This window comes from Microtus oregoni, unplaced genomic scaffold, assembly GCF_018167655.1.
Source record: "Microtus oregoni isolate MIOR12 unplaced genomic scaffold, Mior012 000013F_ref0000133, whole genome shotgun sequence".
NCBI lineage: Eukaryota > Metazoa > Chordata > Mammalia > Rodentia > Cricetidae > Microtus > Microtus oregoni.
The window spans coordinates 33,592,705-33,616,277 of NW_024543072.1; the positions used below are offsets into that span (position 1 = coordinate 33,592,705).

The 23,573-nt window shown below is 46.8% G+C and overlaps 1 protein-coding gene across 8 annotated transcripts in view; it reads right to left on the reverse strand.

Annotated features, from left to right (window-relative positions):
- Positions 1–18,868, reverse strand: part of Gpr161 (G protein-coupled receptor 161) — a 42,199-nt gene extending 23,331 nt beyond the window's left edge. For 2 of the 8 annotated variants that reach the window (XM_041663021.1, XM_041663017.1), the window contains exons 1-2: positions 18,266–18,401; positions 15,841–15,921 (exon numbers count right to left, since the gene is read on the reverse strand). The gene's annotated coding sequence lies outside the window, so the exon portion shown is untranslated. Of the gene's footprint in view, positions 1–15,840; positions 15,922–17,769; positions 17,998–18,265; positions 18,463–18,855 lie in introns of those variants that run through there. The other 6 variants (XM_041663022.1, XM_041663020.1, XM_041663019.1 and 3 more) reach the window with 5 other exon arrangements.
- Positions 18,869–23,573: the final 4,705 nt, after the last annotated feature.

Sequence of the window (23,573 nt, forward strand, 5' to 3'; positions counted from 1 at the left end):
GAGCTGTGATTCCAAAATCTTGTTTTTCTCAGTTACCTACGCAGACTGTCCCTGCCCCCTACTTATGCAAATTTCCATAAGTTTCTGTCACTTGAAACTCAGCCCTGACTAATTTCCTAACACATCATGATCTGCATTCAACATGTCAAGAGTCTACCTCTTTGCCAAGTTGACGCCAACTCTTCAGACACAGCTCTGCTACTTCAGCTGCCTTCTGGAAACTTCCTTATCCTTCTCTTCTTGGACTCATGGATTGCCCTTCCATGAAAGTGTTGGAAAGCTGTTCAGTAGGGGTATCTGTAGGGTCAGAAGTGCCATGTCACAGTCCACATGCACACTGAGACAGAAGTGATGACCCACGCTGGTGACATGCGCTGGAATCATTTGGGAAGAGGGGGCCTCAGCTGAGGAAATGTCTTCACCAGGGTGGCCTATGGGGAGGTCTATGAGGTACTTTCCTGATTAATGATTGCCCACTGGAGGTGGTGCCACCATGGGCTAGTGGCCCTGGGTGATATAAGAAAGCAGGCTGAGCAAACTGTGAGAAGCGAGTCAGTAAGCAATGTTATCCCACGGCTTTTGCTTCAGTTCCTGTCTCCAGGTTCCAACCCTGCTTGATTCTGCTCTGACTTCTCTTAATGATGGGCTGTTACTTCCCCAAGTTACTTTTGCTCATGGTGTTTTATCGCAGCAATAGAAATCCTAAAACACCTCCCTACTTCCAGGAAGGACCATCAAGGGACAGCCGGAGAGACTGGAAAGAATAGGTGGGCACCATGAGGATAAGGGAGGCAGGACTCGTAAAACTTCCCTAACAATGGGCTACTAGATGGGACAAGATGCGAGTTGTCTGCTCTGGAGTTTAGCTGCAAAGAAAATAAGTTCATTTTGGCAGAAAGTTCTTTTCTTTCTTTTTTAAAAATGTATTTACTACGTGCAGTGTCCTGCCTTCATGTGTGCCTGTAGACCAGAAGAGGGCACCAGACCTCATTACAGATGGTTATGAGCCTCCATGTGGTTGCTGGAAATTGACCTCAGGACCTTTGGAAGAGTAGTCAGTGCTCTTAACCTCTGAGTCATCTCTCCATCCCCCCAGAAAGTTCTTTTCTGATAACTCTGGGTACTCCCTGAGTGAGGTCATGCTCATTTCCTCCTCCTAGCCTTCCTGGAGCTAGTCTCTCCCTCTCAGATGGGACCTTCCCCTTCATGCCTACCCCACATATCCTACGACCCATTTTAGGAAGCACTGGCCATCCTGAAAAGCTAGGACCACAGAGGCCTTCATTTAAGGGAATGAAATGCAAACAGATAAACACGTGAGATGCTCAGATATCCCCCAGGTAAGGAACTATTCCGAAGCATCGCTTCAGACAAGCCCCAGAGAGGTCACGGTGCTATTTTCATCATCCTCCCAGAGGCTCGTCATCTGTGCACCTCAAAGCACCTATGTACATCAATCACAGCAGCTGGGGGTGGGTGGAGCCAGGGAGAAGGGTCTAATAACCACCTTGTTTGTACTTCAGGTAACTGAAAGGAGTGTACCACCCACAAACTAGGCCACACAGCTCGACAACAGTCAGAAAGGGATCACAGGGTCCCTGGTCTCCATGCCTACGTGTAGAAAGAGCTCTCTCCCCAGTCTCCCTTCACCATGCTCTGGCAGCCCCATGAAAGTCAGTCTAAAGACAGCAGGGACAGGAAAATGGCCTCGGTCACCCTGAGCAGACATGCCCCCACTGGCCTTCCCAGAGTTAGCTACAGTGTTCAGGGCTTTGTTTTGCACCCCCACTGGGTCCCACAAAGCCAGTTACGTGCTTGTTCAAAACCTCTTGGTGTGAATTAGATCTGCACTCTGGTCTGCTTGGGAAACTACAGCAAGGGAAAGAAAGGAGCAAGCATGGGAACCCCTATGACCTTGTGGTCTCCTTCTGAATTGCTGGGCAGAAACACTGTCAGCAACACTTTGTAGCATCCTTCGACACCAAGCTGGGAGTCTGGTTTAGGGGTCTTTGCCAGCTTCTGCCACAATGACCCCTCTCTATGAGAGCATTAAGAAGTGTGCTTGTTCAGTATCTGTCCAGACTCAGGTTCTTGACTTGCTACTTAACCTCTCCGGACATCGGTTTCCATCTGTAAAGTAGAGGAGAAAGGAGTGCCTGTTCTAGGGCTAGCCAGTGAGTCAATATTTGTACAGTCCCTAAAATAGTGCCTGGGTCCATACAAGTACCCATGCAGCAAAACAGGAAATGGGCTGAGAAAGGTTAAAGGTAACTAAGCTTATCTCGACAAGCTGTTTCTGTGGCTGCCAACTGACCTTGAACCTGTCCACTCACCACAACACGTGAGAGTCTACCTGGTCTAGCCTCGGCTCCTTTCACACATCTCACACATGAATCCACCACTGCAGAGATTCAGCAGACAGGCTACGTGCCTTTTGTTTTCAAGCTGCTCTTATTGAAGCTTATCACCTTCTTGGAATGGTCTCCTGTTTGTGGAATGAGTGAATAAAGAGTTGATGATTTTTAATAAATCTATTTGTTAGATAACTTCATTGAAAGAGAAGAAACAAACTAATATATAGAAGGAGGTCGAGGGCTTGGGATAATGAAAAAAATACACGAATTCATGACATGGAATTCATGACAATGAGATCATGGACAGGATACCAAAGGCATAGGCCACAGTGAGAGAGAGAACCAGAAACAGACACACTCCCTGTCTCTCCCCTCCCTCACCCCTGCCATCTCTCTGTGAGAGAGACAGAGAGACACAGAGAAATAGAAAAATTCTATTTCCTGAATTTTTTTAAACTGTATGCATCCAAAAAATACAACACACACACACACACACACACACACACACACACACACACACACAGACATGGTTTCTCTGTGTAGCAGCCCTAGCTGTCTTGGAACTCACTTTGTAAATCAGGCTGGCCTCCTACTCAAAGATCCACCTATCTCTGCCTCTGGAATGCTGGGATTAAAGGTGTGCATCACCATGCCCAGAGAGATACAGTTTTTCCACATCATTTCGTCACCAACACTTGGTTTCTCCATTTCTGTTTGTTAACGAGTGGAAGATCTCTTTGTGGTTCTGTAACTTATTGGCAGAGGCCAGGGGATTTCTATGATTCAAGGCTAGCCTGCTCTACACTGAGTTCCAGACCACTGAAGCTGACATATTGAAGCTCTGTTTCCAAATAATAATAACTATTTGGAAATTAATTTAAATTAAATTTGGAAAAAAACATTTAAAAAGAAAAAGAAAAATGGGCCTTGAGACTACTGGTGATGAGTGTGAAATGGTAGCACCAGTGTAGAAAACAGTTCCTAAAAAACTCAGTGCAGGGGCTGGAGAGATGGCTCAGTGGTTAAGAGCACTGACTGTTCTTCCAGAGGACTCGGGTTCAATTCCTAGCACCCACATGACAGCTAACAACTGTCTGTAACTCCAAGATCTGACACCCTCACACAGAGATACATGCAGGCAGAATACCAATGTATGTAAAATTAAACAAACAAATAATCCAATACAGAGCATTACTGTGTGATCCAGAGCTGAAAGCAAGACCTACAAGACAGATCCACAGGTAAAGGCATGGGTATCGCATGTCTGCTATCTGAGTTCTATTCCGGGAACCCACAAGGTTGTCCTCCGTACTACACACACACACACACACCATGATCCGCGTGACTAATGATGACACTAAGAGGAACAGAAGGCAAAGTCTCCGAGAGATTGGTGCTTCCGTGTTCCAAACAGCCTTATGCACAACAGCTAAGACAAGGAAGCCATCCAAATGCCCACTAATGTACCATTACGTAAGTAAAACACCGTGTGCTACAATATTTGATTCAGACTTAAGATGAAGGAGGATATTTTAATGTATACTACAGCACAGATTAGGCCAAGGACACTGTAGACGGGGCAGGCTAGTCACAGGAGCCAGTGCGTTTGTGACTCCATTTACATGATGTGTGCAGAGGATGGTGATACAGCAGATTGAAAGTTGAGGGCCAGCCCGGGCTACACAGAAGGCAGAATGGTGGCTGCCAGGGTTCGAGAAGACAGGTAGGGGCCATCAATCACTGCTCAGTGGGTCCAGGTTTCCCTGCCACCCAAGTTCTACAGGGGTGGACTGCACAACAATATGCACGGAGTTGCTACCACAGGACTGCACACTGAGAAACAATCAAGACAGCAAATCTTAGGCCACGTGCCTTTGTGTATTTAGCCACAATAAAAACCTCTTTAAGAATCTGTCTGTCTTCACCTTAACTTTGCTGTCTCACAGACTGAGGGAAGCCATAAAGAAATAAAAAAAGCCTGGGGCTGGAACACAGCTCAGCAGTTCAGAGTAGCTGGCTTCCAGAACCCCGAGTTTGGTTTCTAAGGTCCACGTCAGGTGGCTCACAACCCCCATAATTCCAGCTCCAGGGATCCGACACCTTCTCCACGACTTCAAGGCCGAGTCTCTCTATGAAACTGTACCCTGTACCTCAGACACTGGAGTGAGTTATAAGGTAAAAACAAAACTCAGCTCCGGGTTAAAAATATGTTTGCTGCTTCTGTTGTGTCTGGTTAGAAAGTCTGAGGAAAACTCAGTCCCATGCCAAGCTGTCCTCTCGGAAGGGAACATTTAGTGGCCCCTTTCCCAGGCCTGGCTAGCAGCAACTGTCGTAGCTGCCTTCGGACTGCCCAGGTTTATCAATCAGCATGGTCACCAAATAGTCTGGAAAGTCCATCTCGGCCTCCCCTAGACCCACAAACAGGCAGGGGAGGATGTAAGGAAGACAGCTCACTCCAGAGACCCAGGACCAAGCGCTTCCGGGAAACAGAAGGTTCTGGGCATCCATGGCAGAGAAAGTCTTCATTCCTAGATGCCCACCAGTCAAGCATCCTGCTGGATGTTCCAGCCTGGTCCATATGATTCCTCTGAGTTGGAGAAGGGCAAAATGCCAGATCCTTTACATGAGGTTCAGACCGTGCCCCCACAACAGGAATCCCAGCAAAACCAAAAGGCAAAACTACGTCAGACCAGGTCACAACGGTCCAAGGCCATTCCAAGTTGACCTGATGTTGCCAGAGTGACCATGATGAGTCAACAGGCAACAGGACCGAGATCTGCTTAGAAGTCCCAGCATGAATGGACAGACAACAGTGACACCCCCAAGAGCTGCAGACTCCTACATCCGGCTGCCCACCCAACATCTCCACCCTCCTGCCACAGGCACCGGAAGCCTGACATGTCCCAAACAGCCAATTCTTCCCATGTTCTCCATCATCTCATGTGAAGCACCCCTGTCCTTACAGGTGCTCAGAGCCTCATCTTGAAGTCACTCCTGATTCTTCGCATTCCCTCCTGCCCCAAATCGAGTCCATCTGGGGACCTGGCTCCACATCTGGAATGTGTCTAGAATTCCTCCATGTCTTACTATAGCTCAGTGCCCATCACTACACTCCAGGCACACGTGTGTCTTCCTTGAGAGCTGGAGACATAGTTCAGTCAGTAAAGTACTCTGACAGAGCAAGCAAGAGGACTGGAGCTTAGTCCCTAGAGCCCATGTACAACAGCTGGTGCGGAGATACTTCTCTGCAACCGTAGAGCAGGGTGGGTGGAAACAGGAAATCCCTAGAACTCACTGGCCAGAGAGTGTAGCCAACCGGTAAGTAGCAGGTTCAGTGACTCCGTCTCAAAACACAAGGTAGAGGGTCGGTGAGAATACTCAGCAGGCAAAGGACTTGCCACCAAGCCTGACAACCTGAGTTTGATTACCTGACTACTTGGTAGAAGAGATAATCCACACACAAATAATAAATTACAATTAAAAATATTTTTTTTTAAAAAAAAAAGATAAAGTGGAGCATGATCGAGGAAGCGTCTAGATGTTGACTTCTGGCCACCAGTCACTGATTTAAAAGGAACAGATTTAGCAACGGCTTTCAATCCTTTTCCCGTTTTCCTAAGGAAACTCAAACCCAGTGTTCAAAGGAGAGCCTTTTAAAGCATGTGGCTGGAAGTCCCACACAACGCAGAGAGCTTGAAACAGCGAAGTCTCATGAACTGTGCAGCCACGGCACCTGGCCACAGCTACACAACTGCTTGGTCAATTCTCTGCAGGGACGTTCCCTTGCTGAGAAAAGCAACCCAACCTGATACACAGGTCAAAGATGGAGAGAGGGATGCCAAGGAAGGCGAGCTGCGGTGTGGCTATTACACAGCAATCCAATGGCTAGTAAGAACAGGGGCCGGGGCAGCCATTCCTTTCCCATTCCGTTTTCATCCATCCTTGTCTCTTTGTCCTCAACCCTTCTCCCAGTGCAAAAGACCTTAACTTGTTCACCCTTTCCCATGGTAACTCTAAACATACAAGGAGAATGTAAGCATTAAGGAGTGCACCCTCCAGTAGCAATTTCCACAACTGCACTTAAGGACCAGCTTACCCCCTGGAACGCTTCATCCTGGACAGCTGGATTTTCTGACCTGGTAAGATGTTATTAGGAACATGCTAACTCTTTCTAGTAAGGTTTTCAGCAAAATACATGCAATCCATCACACTTTTCCATGTTTTTTCTTACATGGATGGGTGTTTTGTCTGCATGCATGTCTGTGCACCATGTGTGTGCCTGCTGCCAGAGTACACCAGAGAGGGCATCAGATCCCCTAGAATGAGGGTTACAGACAGTTATGAACTGCCATGTAAGTGCTGGCAATTAAACCTAGGTCCTCTGGAAGAGCAGCCAGTGCTCTTAACCACTGAGCCATCCTTCAGTCCCTTTTCCCTATGTTTTAAAACAGATTATACAAGACATAAATCCCCTCAATACTTGGGCTTAGAAATCAATCCCAATGCTATCACTTGCTTTTGAAATCTCCAAGGTTGCTAGCGTCACAACTGATCAGCTAGTGGGTTATGACAGTGGGCCAATGTCACATAATCTGAAACTCTGTTTCTCCATGACATTGATAGAGGTCATATTATATCCTTAAACACCAACCATGCCATTCAGTTTCTCCTGTCAATTTGACACAGCTTAGAATCACCAGGGAAGACAGAACCTCCGTTCAGGAACTGCTTAAGGAACGACTTACATCAGATAGACCTGTGATCATGTCTGTGAGAGACCGCCTTGACTGATGACAGACGTAGAAAGGTCCTTCCTGTGTGAGCAGCCCCATTCCTGAGAAGGGGGCCTGGACCACAAGAGAAAGTTAGCTGAATGGGAGTGGGTGAGTGAGCCAGAGAGAGAGAGCCAGCAATCGGTGCTCTATGGTTCCTATCCTGACTTCCTTCAATGACAGACTGTGATCTGGAAGTGTAAGCAAATAAAGAACTGTTCTCCCCAAGTTGCTTTAGTGGTGGTGTTTGTCACAGCTACAGAAGAGCAAACTAGAACACCCCGGTGACTTGCAAATTCTTTTTTATGCTTTCATTTGCTCTGCTAACCTTTAGCCCTCCATTTCCCTATATTCAACCTGCAATTCCCCTGCCGAGTTCACTAAGAATGTGTTTAGAAGAGTTAGTGACTTCCACATGGAAGGCCAGTGGGATGCACTCTGTCTCCTAGGAACCACTTCCACCAGTGTCTTTGAGGTGAGCTGATTTTCTCCTGGGCAGGATCATGATGATAAATGATGTGGCTCAGGCTAACAGTAGCATGTTCTGGACACATGGGACCCTCGAAACAGCCTGAGCCTGGAATTTGTCTTTAGTAATTTGTAAGTAATATGTAAAAACTGCTGCATTTGAAAGCAAGGTTGCTGAGTTCGATTGGATTTCACCCACCGAAATGAATTACGTTCAATTACACAGGCTGGGCTGTTCCAAAAGGCCAAGCCGGAGAAAGCTGTTTTCTGCAGAGACTAGGGATCCATGCAGAAGGTCTGAGCAGCCCGTATGAGGAAGAATGTCCCTGTTTGAGGATACCGTGCTCCCCTTAATTTACTTTATATAAAATGCCCTACTTCACATTCTCTGAGTGATCCTTCGGTGGTGGTCACTGGGAGGGGTCCTCCCAACCAAGTATGCCCCAAGCACTAACCAAGGACCAAATAAGGGATATTACAATCAATGTCTTTGTGGTCAAGGAAATCCAAATGCATTTTTCACATGGTAATTAATTCACAGTAGCTTTTTGTTCTTAGGCGTGTCTTCCTGTTGAGGAGATAATAAAAGGGCAAAGGAGGATTCTTGTGGGCTGGGAAAGCCGTTCCTGTGCCCCAGGCCATGGGCCGCCTTAGCATCACTTATTACCACTTAGTTGAATAGCATGTAACTCAAGGCCCGACGACACTCGAGCTAAACTCTCAAGAAGCCTTTCTGGAACAGTCTGCGCCTACCATAGTTGTTACCACCACCAAACCTACAGTTTTCCTGTTCCGTTTTAGTTATCTTTTCAGGCATGGATCCCTGTACAACACAAGGGATTCTTTTGTTTTGACTTAGTTTTTGGTTTTTTTAAGAGAGGTTGCATTCCTTTCCAGGTGGCTAACGAATGTCCCCTGAGAGTCTTCTATGTTCTCAACCGACTTTGAGAAGATAAATATTATGGATTTTCCCCATACACGTTCTTACAGATTAAACATGAAGCATCTCCCTAGCAGACTCATGTGTTGAAGACATGACTTCCAAAGCAACATTGAGATGTTTAAGGAAGGAACTGGATCACACATTAAGGCAATGACCTAGTCAGTAAATACATTCGCTGGTGAACTCATAATTTAATGGATTGCTGCAAAGTTGTAGAAAATGTGGGAGGGGACACCTGATTAGAAGAAGAACCTTGGCTGGGTGGTGCTGGTGCACACCTTTAATCCCAGCACTTGGGAGACAGAGGCAGATAGATCTACAGAGTTAGTTCCAGGACAGCTAGAGCTGTTACGCAGAGAAACTCTGTCTTGAAAAACCAAAAAAAAAAAAAGTACTTCACTGGGAAGCATACTTTTTAGAGGCCCCCACCTCCCACCTTTTACCCCACCCTACCACCCCGTTCCTCTTCCTGCGTCCCAGCCATCACGAGATAACCAGCTCACTGCAACCTCCCCATCATCAAGGTCTTCCTCATGACAGGCTTGGAAACAGTGGGACCAGCATATCCTATGGAGGACCCTCTTGAGCCATGAGCAGAAACAGGCCTTTCATTGCTTAAGCTGTTCATTTCAGGTATCTGTCATAGTGACCAAACCCACACTGATCTCCACTTAGACCCGGAAACCAAGAGAAGAACATGGACTTTGGATTCCTCGCCAACCTGGGTCTAGGCTTTGGTGATCTTGTCTTTGGACCTCTCTGAGTCTCAACTCCTCCACGAGGAAGAGAGGGAATGAACTTACTTTGTATGTTTGCCGAAGGGAACATCCGAGGAAACATGCTGTAAAAGTAGCTGGCAGAATGGCTACCAAGGTAAACTCTCAAATGCCTATTTAAATGAAGGCATGAAAGATTTAATCCCTCCCGCTTCAAATGTGATGAGAGCCAGCTGATTACTTAGCTAGATGAATGTAAGGCAGAAGAAGGCCAAATGAAAACTTCCCTGGCTCTGTTAGGAATTCGAGGCCCCGAGATTGAAGCTAAGGGCTGAATAGTTCTTCCTCCCAGTAGTGAACAGACTTAGCACTTGGCATCCAATCACCTACTTGCTACAGCAAAGTCTGAGTCACAGGTACTTTTAGACATATCTCTACTTGTGACTACAAGTGGCCATGTCCCCTGATTCCTTTGCCTCAGAAGCCCTTCCCTTCAAGAGGAGTGAGCATCCCCTGTGTAAGCAATAAAGCTCACAGTGATGTCAGTGAAGAGAATCAGGATGGCTGGGGAAAGCAGACATTTCAGGTAACTGTCCAACTCAATCACTATTCCAGGAGAGGTGATTTTGTGCCCTCTGCAGGGAACACCTGGAACTGCCAGGAGGCGTTTGGGGTTGTCACACCACGGGAGATGCTGCCTGCCAATCAGTGAAAGGGTGTTTGTTGGATGAGCAGATCAGCCCCTCAACGAAGAATAGCTGGTCAAAAATATCAGTCATGTGAAGATGGAAGACTCCTGTCCTGTAGGAGCAATATCTCTTACTGTGTATATGTTAACTAAACAGATTAAGAAAAAAAACTCCTTACACACACACACACACACAGAGAGAGAGAGAGAGAGAGAGAGAGAGAGAGAGAGAGAGAGAGAAACAATGTAAGGTAGTAAGAAATGAGGGCTATGCGCAGAAGACAAAAACAGTTACTTGTATTAAAGGCAAACAATGATCACATGATAATGAAGTTTTACCCTCAATTTTATTTTTACTGATTATCCTCACAGAGCTAAGCAAACTAATTAAGCCCATGCTGCTAAAATGACAATATTATTGCACTTAACATTTATTGATTCCTTGAGAATTTCATACATGTAATAGTATAATTAATATTATCCTTATATTTTTGAGACAGGGTCTCACTGCATAACCCAGCTGACCAGCTCATTATGTAGACCAGGCTGGCCTCAAACTCACAGAGATCCACCTGCCTCTGCCTACTGAGTGCTGGGATTAAAGGTGTGTGCCACTAAGCCTGGCCTTAGCAATATTATTTTTAAATGGCTCACAAGTATTTCTTCTGTATATATCCTCTCTGGTGGACTATATACGAGACAGATACCTAAAGATCACAGGATGTCCCCTCTCCCCTCCCTCACCAGCCACACCGCTGCAGGTTTCTGGGCGCTCCTATCAAATCCTCCACTTGCCTTTCTCCTTGTCATTTCTCGCCGCTCTATGTAAAAAACCATGTACAGAAGATCCTCTGCTCGGCTATTGTTTACAGCTGACCAAGTTTACAAGGGGTGGGACACAGGTAAATAACACATATGTAAAATAGTCCCAGGTGGTGAGAAGTGAAACCGGGTCCATTCATCAGTTTTCTCTCGCTGTAGTGAACCACCTCAAACCGCCTACTTTCTAAGGAAAAGTTTGTTCAGCTCATGGTTTTGGAGGCTAAAACTCTAAACATCCTCCAACTGCATCATCTCATGGCAGACAGCACCTGGGAGGGACTGTGATTGAGAAGCCACGAGAGATCACACAGCAAGGCAGGAAGCCAGTCAGCCCACGGAAGGCACGGGAGCTTTCTGGTCTATAACACACTCTTGAAGGTGCTGGGAAGCAAGCTTGGATCCTCAGGAAGAGCAGCAAATGAACTTAACTTCTGGGCCATCTCGCTAGACCCAAGGGTCCTTTAGATAATTTTCCTCTCCATATGCACGCTATCTCTATCACTTAACCTTTGCTAGTTAACTCTCCATCTTTACCCTAGAGACCAGACTCACATCCACCACCCTTAAATGTTCTCTCCCATATACGACACATCCAAGCACCTCAGATATGACATTTACAAAAACCAGAATTCGTCCTCTCGGCTCTCACCATCCCCACACACGATTCTTCACATTTCTCCACTATGTAGAATAACACTACTCGCTCCTCTCATTTCTTTTCTCTCACTTTTTTTTCCTTCCTTCTTTCTTTCTTTCTTTCTTTCTTTTTTTTTTTTTTTGGTTTGTAGTTTTTCAAGACAGGATTTCTCTGTGTAACAGTCCTGGATGTCCTGGAACTCATGTTGTAGACCAGGCTGGCCTCAAACACATGGAAATCTGTCAGCCTCTGCCTCCCGAGTGCTGGGATTAAAGACGTGTGCTATCACCGCCTGGCCTCACTCCCTCTCTTAAGACAGAAACCTAGAGGCTGGAGATGTACTTCAATTAGTAGAGTGCTTGCCTGCACCCCGGACTCCATCACCGGCACCAAATAAAGCATTTATGGTAAAATACACCCATAATCCCAGGCCTGGGAAAGTGCAGGCAGGAGAACCAGAGACATTCTATGTTACACAAGGAGTTCACGCTCATCCTGGGCTAGAGACACTATCTTTTCTAAAAAGTAGCATGTGCTGGAGAGACGACTCAGCAGTCAAGCTCACGTGATGCTCTTGCAGTGGACCTGGGTTCAGTTCCCAGCACTTAGACCAGGCAGCTCACAGTCTCCCATAAGTCCAGCTCCAGGGGCTCTAGCGCTGTTTTTCGGCCTCTGAGGCCATCTGGCCACACATGTGCTGCACATACAGACGTGCCAGCACACACACATAACATTTTAAAACATTAGAAAGACGGCAAAACCAGAAAACTAGGACATTTTCAACTACCCTTGCCAAATAATCCTGAGAGGGCGATAGCTCTGACCGACACTCAGGCAGTGTGATCCTGGGCCAACGAATGAGCATGTGCAAGCCTTAGATTTCCATCCTGGGCAAAATAAGAGCGTGTGTGTGTTTGTGTGTACGTGCGCATGCATGCGTGTGTGTGTGTACGTGCGCCTGTGTGTGTGTGTGTGTGTGTGTGTGTACGTGCGCCTGTGTGTGTTGATAAATGTTGATCTGTTCCATCCCTGCGGCAGACATCCTGTGCATCACTAAAGCCTAGCTCAGAACTTCATCCTCACTGACATTACCCACCTCAGAGTGCCACCCTCTTCCCTCTAGGTTACTACGAGACATTTCCATTCCTTCTTCTTATCTCTGATCTCGCTCCCATTCCAATCTGTCCTTCCCATTCTGCCAGATTGATGGTTCCACACACAGGCCTGGACGCATCATGTGATTCCCACACCTGCCGGCTTTATTCATTAGCGGATGTCCTCCACCTCTGCCATCCCAAGCCACTCCCAGCTCTCCAGACAGCGCCGCTGCCCAGCTCTGTGCCTGAACAATGTCTCCACTGCCCACCACACCCTTGCTCCACTTTGCCTGGCCAAGAAAAGCACCCCCTTAAGACTTGGTGGGAAATATCCCTTTAAAAGGCCAAGAAAATAGAAATTGGCTAAAGAGACTCAGGGACAGAAACAAACCCTGACCACAGAGATCACAGAAGAGAGGGGAATTGAGGAGAGGATAAAAGAGTAATTCTGTGTGTAACTCTCCCCGGGGCTGGAACTGTTATCCAGCATACAAGGTAAGTGCTCTGCCATTGAGCTACGTTTACAGTCCTGGGATGAGTGTGCGTGCGTGCGTGTGTGTGTGTGTGTGTGTGTGCATGCACACACATATACACACACATATACATATATACACATATATACTATATACACATATATGTGTGCACATATGTATATATATAATTATGCATGTATGTGTATATATCCCCCCTCTCTGTCCATGGGGGAGGGGATGGAGGGAGTCACACATGTATGTAAATGCAGAAACCTAGGAAGGCAAGCCTCTCCTGGAGCTGTAGTCTACAGGCAGCTGTGAGCTGCAGGCGTAAGTGTTGGAACTGAATTCCAGTCCTCTGCAAGAGGAGTGTGTGCTCTCAACCACTCTCAACCCCCTCAACACTTTAATTGAAAAATAGAAGATATAGATAGATAGATAGATAGATAAGAAAGATAAAAGTTAAGAAAGCATAGCCCTGAAAACAGAAAGTCACCAAAAAAAATGACACAAATCTAACCTCCCTCAGTTAAATGCTCCCACACAACTGTGCACACAAGGGCAGAGCAGAAAGGGAAAACATCTGATTTGTTAACAACAGGGGGACCAAAGTCCAGAATCCAGGCAGAGCTTCTTAAATTGATGAGATTCCAATTCACCAGAAGGGGGGAAATGGCAAAGAAATTGACAGAGGAATTAGAGGAAATACAAGTTGGTTTCCAAAATGTTAAGAGTAAATGTAGAAGACTCTATTAGCATTTAAAATGCACACAGCCGATGCTGTCCTCTAAGATTTGGGATAAACTTCAAATGTCAGATGCAGAAGTGGGTATAAAGTGTGCTACAGTACTCATTTTTGAAAGGAAAAGAAAAATATGAAAAGATACACATTGTTCCACCTGTGGGTGTATGGATTATATCTGAAAGACAAAAACTGGCAGAACTGGCTATAAGTCAAAAAGGAAATACAAGGCTAGGGAACAGGAGGAGGGTGGAGTTGTTACTTTATATAACTTCTCGAATTTTGAATGTTGTGATTTTTTTTTAACTACATGACCTAACCCTAAACAAGGAATCCTGCGTAAGTGAGATAATTAGCTCCCCTTCTCAACAGTCCCTTAGGCCTCAACAGACAAAAGAGAACTCTTAAATAACTGCTAGAGCTGGATGTGGTAGGCGGCACACCTTTAATCCCGGCCCTGGGGAGGCAGAGGCAGACAACTCTGTGAGCTGTGAGTTAGAGGCCGGCTTGGTCCACATAGTGAGTCCGAGGACAGCGGGGCTGCATGGTGAGACACTGTCTCAAAAAGAAATAAACACAAGAAATAACTGTTTAAAATGTGTACGTTCTTTGACCACAGATTCTACTTCTAGATATAATTTCTATCCAGAAAGATTCTAAATGTGCCAAAAATACAGGCAGATAAAGTTGGAACAATCTAAGGGTCCTTCAATAGGGAAATGTTTAAATAAACAATATAAGTACCCTAGGAGTATTATACAGCCCCATGAAGCTGCAGGGTGTGGTGATGCAGGTTTTCAATCCCAGCACTTGGGGACAGAGCCAGGTGGGTCTCTGTGTGAGTTCAAGACTATGTAGTGAGACCCTATCAGAGAGAGAGAGAGAGAGAATGAGAATTATGCCTATTACTACTGAGATTGGTTGATTTTTATGTCATATTGTTCAATCAAAACAATTAAAGGAAATTAAAGCCAGGCGGTGGTGGCGCACATCTGTAATCCCAGCACTTGGGAGGCAGAGGCAGGAGGATCTCAGTGAGTTCGAGACCAGCCTGATCTAAGTGAGTTTTAGGACAGCCAGACTGTTATACAGAGAAACCCTGTCTCAAAAACAAACAAATGAAAAAACCCAGTAAGTTGTGAAAATTATGTGTGTGTGTGATTTTTTTTCAACATATTGTGGTTGGTTCTAAAATTAGAAATGTAGACAAAATTTTATGATGTCTTATGCTGCATAAACACTGAAAAAGACCTGGCCTGAAGGGCTGAAGAGAAAGTTCCCTCCCTAGAGCACTTGCCTTGAAAACATGAAGACTCGTGTTCATATCCCCAGCACCCACGTAAAAGCCTCATTCCCACATCTGTAACCCTGGAACTGGGACCGAGGGGGCAGGAGGTCCTCTGGAGCCCACTGGCTAGCCTAGAGAATTAGTAAGCTCCGGGTTCAAAGAGATCCTGTCGCAGAAGAACTGGGAAAGGGAGACACTTCCTTCAGTACGGTTGACCATGGAAAAGTTGCCCATGCCACAGTAAATAACGTCCCCTCATCCCGTGCACATGCAAGCAACCCCAATCAAAGGTCCAGAAATGGCATGAAAGTAGAGGAGGGCTACTTGGAATAGAGGGGGTTCAGTTAAAGAGGGAGGGAGAAAAGAGAAGTTAAAAGGGGGTGAGCATGGTCAAAATCATTATATACATTGTCAAAATATAAACAGTAGGGTGGAGGAAGGTTATCAACCTCTGGCTTCCATGTGCACATATGTACACCACACACACATATGCACGTGCGCGCATACGTGTGTATGCACACACACACACACACACACACACACACACACACGGGCCTGAAAGGAAATACATTTGATGTGGTCACCTCAGAGGTGGAAAAGAGAGTAAAGGAGTTATGAATAGAACTTTAATTTTTCTATATACTCCTATACTAAAAATCTTTCCTAATAACTTGTGTTTTGAAAACTTACTATATACCAGATAAACTCTATCATTATGTCCCCCTACACTGTAAGGGGCAGGGCTAGGCAGTACCTAGAGCTAGGGACTTCAGATTATCCCCAGGCACCTATGACTCCAGTATAAAACCAACACAAACCAAAACAAGAAAGCAAATGTACCTTATCAGACAGACTGAAAACTCCTTCCTTCGTGCTCCCAACTTTCCTTTACTACATCCGCCCTGAGCGCCACCGTCTCCACTGCCAGGCACAGAAAAGACCCAAGAAACAGAGAGAAAACTAGTTGAAAGTATTCTTTTGGGGGACAGGATACGATCATTGGCGAGATTCGGATAAGTTGAGTGAATGAAGCATTAACTCCTTCTGCGAACTACAAAGCACACTACCAGCTAGCCCTCATCTTGTTCACGGTGTCGGGTTTTAGACACACCGCTTCTCCCCTCCAGCCATGCTTCACAGCGGTTCAGCTAGACTGTGTCTCAAAAGGTCTAAGCCAGGCTGTACCCTGGCAGTCTGGAGGCCACAAAACACCTGGACACACAATTCAATGACTCTGCATATTAAAAAAAAAATGAGTTTTGAATTAAAAGCCATATTTTAAATGAGATTTATTTTTTCTCCCCACAAAAATTAACAGTTTCCTCAAAGATCATATCAGACAATAATGTTGGGACCTGTGGCGGTATCACAGCTGGTTGCCTCCTCCTGGGATGCCACTCTGCACATAACCCTACCCAGACACCTGCCCGACTTTTTCCTGGGTAGCATCGTCCAGGGAGTGTGTGCCATAGGACTCTACCTGGATCTGCTGACATTTGTGACAGATGAGGTTCAGACCCCAAAAGAGCACTAGGATTACCCCAATACTCCACGGTCAGAGGACTCCCAGTGCAAGGGCTGCAGCACAGAGCTGAGGACCCAAGGTCTTTAAGTTATTAACAAAATACCAAGCAGATTGCTTCCTGAGGTCTCTATGCTCAGTGCCACCTCGTTAGGTCTGTAGGACAAAACGTCCCGAGTCAAATGACCTCCACGTGCGAAGCATTGCTAAGTCAAAAGATGCTAGTCCAGCCAGGAGGCAGAGGCATACACATCTCAGCGAGTTCAAGCCCCAGCTCGCCTAGCCTCGTCTCCCACCCACGTAGTGAGTTTCAGGACAGCCAGGACTACGTAGAATCCCTGTCTCCAACAAAACAAAACAAATAAACAAACAAACATAGGGCAATGTATTTCACTTTCCTGGCTTTCAGTTTCCTCCCCCATCAAAGGGGACAATAACTGCAGTTCACAGGGCTGCCATGTAAATGGATCTAAAAGGTGAGTATGAAACCAGCTGCCAGCACCTTAGAAGTATAAAATAAGGTGGGGAAGGCTAGGGCAGGAAGAGGGGCCATGGAAGAAGCAGGGTGGAGGCCCCGCCCCCACTGCATTCTTCTAGAGGGGCTGGCAAATTCTATTTTTCACCTGCTCTCAAGGTGGCTGAAGTAAGATACTGGCTAACATCGATTTGGCAAAGCTGAGGCTCCAAGAGGCTGGGCTGCAACCCGGGCTGGCTTTCTGCAATCGGGAGGAGACCTATTCCGAGGCTCCAGCAGCCCCCAGCACCTAAGACAGTCTGATCTATTAGTGTCGCCCACTGGGCACATCACCGAACCCAGGTCTCTTCCCTCCAAAACTGCAGCTTTCTCCTTACCTAGCAGCGAGGAAGACTAAGCGGCCGCTCTTGTAAACACTTTGCAAAAGGGTTCAGAGATATGATAATGAAAAGGCAGAGTCTCAAAAGTGGTGCTACCCAAAGGTGCCAACGCCCGGCTGCAGCCACTGGTAGGCGGCTGCTCTGAAGCGCACGGGCCATCCCAACAGACATTCCTCATGCCACACGCCTTTGTCCACGGGATGCACCCGGGCTTAAGCTCTTGGCCCACTTGGTGAAATGCTCCTCCCCAACCCCCAAACCAGCCGAATCTCCCTTTCACAGATCTGGGGGGCGGGGGCGCCCATCCCCACCGGGGCGACTTCTGCGTTCGCCTCCCACCCAGGCTCTGGCACAGGGACACCCTGAGTCCTGACCAGGAGGATGTTACTCACCTGATCCTCACGGATTCCAGTCGAGAGTCGGGGTCGCTGTGCCCCACACCCCCATTCCTGAGCCGGCAGTAGGGGGCGCGGCCCTCCCGGGCTGAGTCCGGGGCATGCACTGATGCTCTCCCTTCCTAGGGGGATGTGCAGAGGGGCTCCGGGGAAATGGAGCGGGCTGCACCCAGCAGAACCAGGTGGGCTTCTGAAAAGCCTCCGGCCGATTGGATGGGGCGCGCCCCCCAGGCTCTTCCCACAAAGAGCTCCAAAGACAGATGCCAAAGCACCAGCGCCCCAAAAGCAAGGCGCGGTGCAGCCGGGAACGAGCCTCAAGAAGACTTGGGAGAGGGGGGGCTCCGGGACCGCCGAAGGGGAAGGGGGGTCGGAGGGAGGGCTGCAGACCCAGCCAGGCCGGCGCCTAGCACAATGCCTTCAGCGCCGCTCCATCCCCGGGTAGCCCGTCCCGCCCCGGCCTGCGCCCCCCCACCTCCTCCCGCCCGGTGCTCACCGAAGAGCCGCGGCAGCTCAGGGCCCGGCCGCTTCCCCGCCGCTTCCTCCCTGCGCGCCGCGCCGCGCCCGGGACGCGAGGTTTCGGGTTTCAGGCCGCCGAACCCCGCTTCGCTCCTCCCGCCGGCAGCACGCGGCCCCCGGGCCCGGAGCAAGGCCGAGGAACTTTGAGGCGCTCGCGCTCCGCCTCCCGCTGCCCGCCCGCCCTCGTCGCCGCCCCGGCCGGCGCCCCGCGCCCCGAGCCCGGGTGTCCCGCGCCCCGCCCCGCTCTCCTCCCTCACGCCCCTTCCTCCGCCGCCTCCCCGCCCGGCCACTTTTTCCCCCCATTTCTTCCCACGACCAGCCTCTGAGCAGCCTCGGCCCGCTGCTCTTTGTCCAGCCCTCACCCTCTCCGTTCTTCCACTTTTTTCCCTGGAAACCTCTTGTGGTTTCTACTCAGGCCTCCTTCTCTCCCGGTTCCAGCCTTTGGGGACATCCGTTTCCATTTCTCTCTCCATCCCTTCAGTACTTTCGGATTCTTCCCTCCTCACAGTTGCCTTCTCCTCCTCCTCCCTTCTCAAGTCGGACTCTGGCATCCTTTTCCTCACTCACCTTTCCTTCATCCAACCAGCCACCGAGGGCATCTGTCTAGTACCAGACTGTGCCCTGGATCCGGGCAGTATCACAGTAAATAACCTTGAAGCCAGACTTTAAGGAATGAAAGCAGGTTGGTGGGGAAAGTGGATGTAAACAGACCTTTACAATCCCTCTCTGCTCCTCCTCAACAAAGGGGGAGAAAAGGCAGTGAGAATAAAGGGCCTGCTTGCTCCTTCTCGTTCTTTCTTTCCTTCTCCCTCACTCACCTATTTCATACTCCTCCCCAGCCCGCTGTGTTTCTATGCTGCAATCTTAATAAGGGGATTAAAAAAAAAAACGAACAAACTAAAGCGAACACTACAACTGCTAAGAAAAAGAAATAATAACAAAGGAAAAGCCAACGTGTCAGCATAATAATCAGACACAAAGTAATAACGCCCTAGTCAAATTCCAGAAAAAATAAAATAAAATACTGATACTGTGCTTAGAATACTTTTCAATTCCCTCTGAAATCCATCTGCTTGCAGAAGTGCATTAATTATTCCCTTGTCTGTGGATTGGCACTGTGGGAGCTGCCTCCTTATTATTATTGGGCACCATTTAGAATAATAATTTACTATCTACCACCTGCTAAACACCCGACTGCTTTGGGGAACAGTGGGAGAATGAGGGGGGAAGTTAAACGGATGGCTTGCTGCTCTGTGTGATCCGATGCTTTCATCTGGTCAAAAACTAGAAGCCGAGTCGTTCTCGGTCATCCAGGCAATTAGATGCCTGAGGTAGCTTAAATCAAGCTGTTCCCAGGAGTATTTTAGACATTTATTTCAAAATATGTGATTATTAATTTAATTAACATGGACTCCAACACTAACTAAGCCCCGTGACCTGGGGAGTCAGTTTATTCATATACAAAATGGAGGTGTGGGGACCTACGTATCTATGGGAATTAAAAGGTTAAATGAAGGACCAAAAAGATGGTTCAGTGGTTCTGAGTACCTGCTGCTCTTCCAGAGGACCCAAATTTGAGTCCCAGGACCCACATCAAGTGACTCAAAACCACCTATAACTCCGGCTCCAGAACCATCCAACTCCTCTGGCTTCTGTGGGCACCTGCGTTCATGTGCCCACACACACTTTCAATTTGGGGTTTTGTTTGTTGTTTGTTTGTTTGTTTTGAGACAGGGTTTCTCTATTTAGCCTTGGTTGTTCTAGAACTTACTCTGTAGAGCAGGCTGGCCTCGAACTCACAGAGCTCCACCTTCCTCTGCCTCCCAAGTACTGGCATTAAATGCTTGTGCCACCACTGCCTGGCCAATTTTAAATTTTTAAAGGGGGAAAGAAATGCCCTAAGCCTATCGCCCAAAGCCGTACAATCTGGAGACTAAGCTTTTCTGAAAGTTAACATTCAAGAAAGATCTGGAAGTATATGCCACAGAGTGCTGCCACGGAGCAAATGAGAATTCAGAGGGACCAGTTACAGCTTTTTTGGCTCCCATACCTTCCACTGAGCAAACCTCCCTCAGAATTACTCTTTCACTTTGAATTCTTCAATGGAAAACCTTTTTCATCCTGATGCTTATTACCTGATATATTATTTATCAGAAAGGTTTTTTTACCCATAACTCACAAGCTCAGGACTTACTGTACATTTGGGGAAAGAGATTGCTGCCAACAAATACATTTTTTGATTGCTATCATAAGATTGCTATTGTGTTTTCCCCCTGCTGGAGCTTCTATTAAGCTCTAAGCAGTTTCAGTCAGGAGCAGAAAAATCAGAAATTGTTATTGAAATAATTATTTCTCTCTATATCACTGTGTAGGTGACAGTCATGTGCAAAAAATACACAAATTTTGTGCAAGCATACGAATTTCTTTTTTTCAAAAAAGAAGAGAAAGATGCATACACACACAGAGATATAAAACCTTCATCCCCACTTGGTTTTATGAGATTCTTTTTTTAGGACCTTTAGAAGACTTCCAAGCTGAGAGACCTCATCCAAATGCTTCCTGAAGAATCCTCGTCTAATGAGGCATTTTAAGCAAGACATCCTTTCAACCCATCTGTCTGCATGAAGCTAGTGAAAGTAAGCCGGTGCCTTTTGCTGACTGTGCCTTGTGCTCTCGGCACCACGTGGAGCGATCTGGCTCCACTCGGCATCCTCGGCCTTTCTGCCCTCACAGCTAGACTGAAATGTCTCCTCCTCCACAAAGGCAATGGGAAAGGCTTTCAAACTCTCTCTGCTCCTTGTCCTTTATAGAATGCACCTTGGTGTCCTGCAAGCTCTTAAGGGGCAGAAACAAGCAGATCTCTGTGAGTTCCAGGCCTGCATGTTTTACATAGCGAGTTCCAGGCCTACAAAGTGAGACCCGTGTCCAGAAAAAGAAAAAAAGAAAACCAAAGTTTAAAAAAAAAAATGCAACTCTCTACTAATCTGTATTTTTTCTATTTATCTTTCTTTTTAAAAATTTATTTTTTTTATTTTGTGCTTGTGTGGACATGTGTGGGAGGGTTTATGGCCAGTCGTGAAGGTCATAAGACAGGCCACAGAAGACACCTGGCCAGATTCTACCGCTGAGCCTCACCAGCTCTCCATTCACTGCTTTCCAGGGCCGCTAGTAAATATAAACACCCCACAAGAGCAGGGTCCTTATGGAGCGAGACAGAGAGTTTTCTATTCATAGATGTAAGGCCAGGGCTCAGTCTGATAAAACACTCAAAATAGGTGATAGTTACGGCAAGAGCTTGGTGGTTAAAGTGCTGGCCCCGAGCCAAGCCCAATGGTGACCGCCTTTAAACACAGCACTTGGGAGGCAGAGGCGGGTGGATCCCTGTTGAGTGTGAAGCTTGCCTGGTCTGCATAGTAAGTTCTACGACAGCAAGAGCCACACAGTGAAATCCTATCTCAAGCCAACAAACTAAAACAAAATAAACAAACAAACAAGCTCTGGCCTCTCAAACAAGCAAGAGAACCAAAGTTTGGATCCCAGAACTAATGGAAATATCAAGAGAGTGAAGTGGAGCTGGCCTGCAGTCCCGAAAGTCAGGGGTGGGAACTCCCAAAGAAGCCAGCTAACTATTAGGTTGGGAAGCTCTGGGTTTGGTTGAGAGACCTGTCTCGATGAATAAGTAAAAAAATCATTTTCCAAATCAATATCTTGCCTCTACATGTACATGCACGTGTGTGTGCGCGCACACACACACTACACGTACACCCACCTATTTTTGAGGCCTCCCCCAAGGAAATGTGTCTCATATACACATGGATGAAAGGAAAAGAAAACGTTTAAAAATAAATTTACAGCAGAAGTATACAAAGGATGTTTTCAGGGGCCTCTGATTCTCAAACTCTGGCAGAGATATAAAACCCTTGAAGTATCTCAGATACCACAAACATAAATGATAAACTAAGTTTGTTATTGTCAGACATCATTAAAATTAGAAGTTTAGTGCCCCCCAAAGGACACCATCAGAAAGAGAAAGGACAATTCACAGAATGCATGCAAACCACAAACTGCCCAAGGCCTAGCATCCAGTTAGATCCGAGAAACTGTCCCTGGACAAAAAGAGCTCATTTTCCAAATGCACATGGGTTCTTCTCCAAAGAAGGTAAATGCATGGCCAGTGAGCCCACAAAGCTCCTCGGCGTGGTTAGTCATCAGAGGAAAACAAATCAACAACAATGGCATTCTATCTTACACCCACCAGGATGGCTACGAGCGGAAAGACAATAACAGGTGTTGCGTAAGCTGTGACGGAACGGGAGCGTTCGTGCTTGACAGCTACTCCAGAAAGCGGATTGGCGGTTCTTCAAAAATGCCACATATAAGGTGATCATTCAGTCCTGGGATTCCAGGCCTAGGTATCTACCCAGGGAAAGCAAATGGAAAGGCATGCGCACGAATCTTATCATAACTTACCGAGAGTAGACACTTCCCAACGTCTCCCACCTGGATGCATAGGCAAAATGTGGCAAATCCATACAATGGAACATGACTCAGCCATGTTGTGGATGAAATCATGCTAACTGAAAGAAGGCAGACATAAGAGAACACATATTGTACGACTCTCCTTACATAAGATATGCAGAATGGACGAATTTGTAGCGACAGAAATTAGCTTGTGAATTGTCTGACACTAGGAATGGGGTAAATCTGAAAGACGGCTGATGTTTCTAGAGAGGTTGTTTCTAGAGAGGATGGAAATATTCAAAAGTTACATGACGATGAAGACTCCATGAAGCTTAAGACCAATAAGCTGTAAGTCTAAAGAGTGAACTTAATGGTGTGTGAACTGTCTTTAAATAGAGATGTTCGGAACACAAGAAATCCCCTGAAGAATTTGTAAAAATGGATCTTGGGCCCCCTTTCAGAGACACCCTGCTTGAGTAGCTGCTTATCTTTAATCAGGGTTACTATTTTATTTATTTGTTTGTTTGTTTGTGGTTTTTTGAGACAGGGTTTCTCAGTAGCTTTGGAACCTGTCCTGGAACTAGTTCTTGTAGACCAGGCTGGCCTCGAACTCACAGAGATCCGCCGGCCTCTGCCTCCCAAGTGCTGGGGTTAAAGGCGTGTGCTACCACCACCCGGCTAGGGTTACTATTTTATGATGCAACATCATGACCAAAAGCAAGTTGGGGAGTTGGGGTGGGAAAAGGTTATTTGGCTTATACTTCTACATCATAGTCTGTCACTGAAGAAATCTGGTCAGGAAATTGGAGGCAAGAGCTGATGCA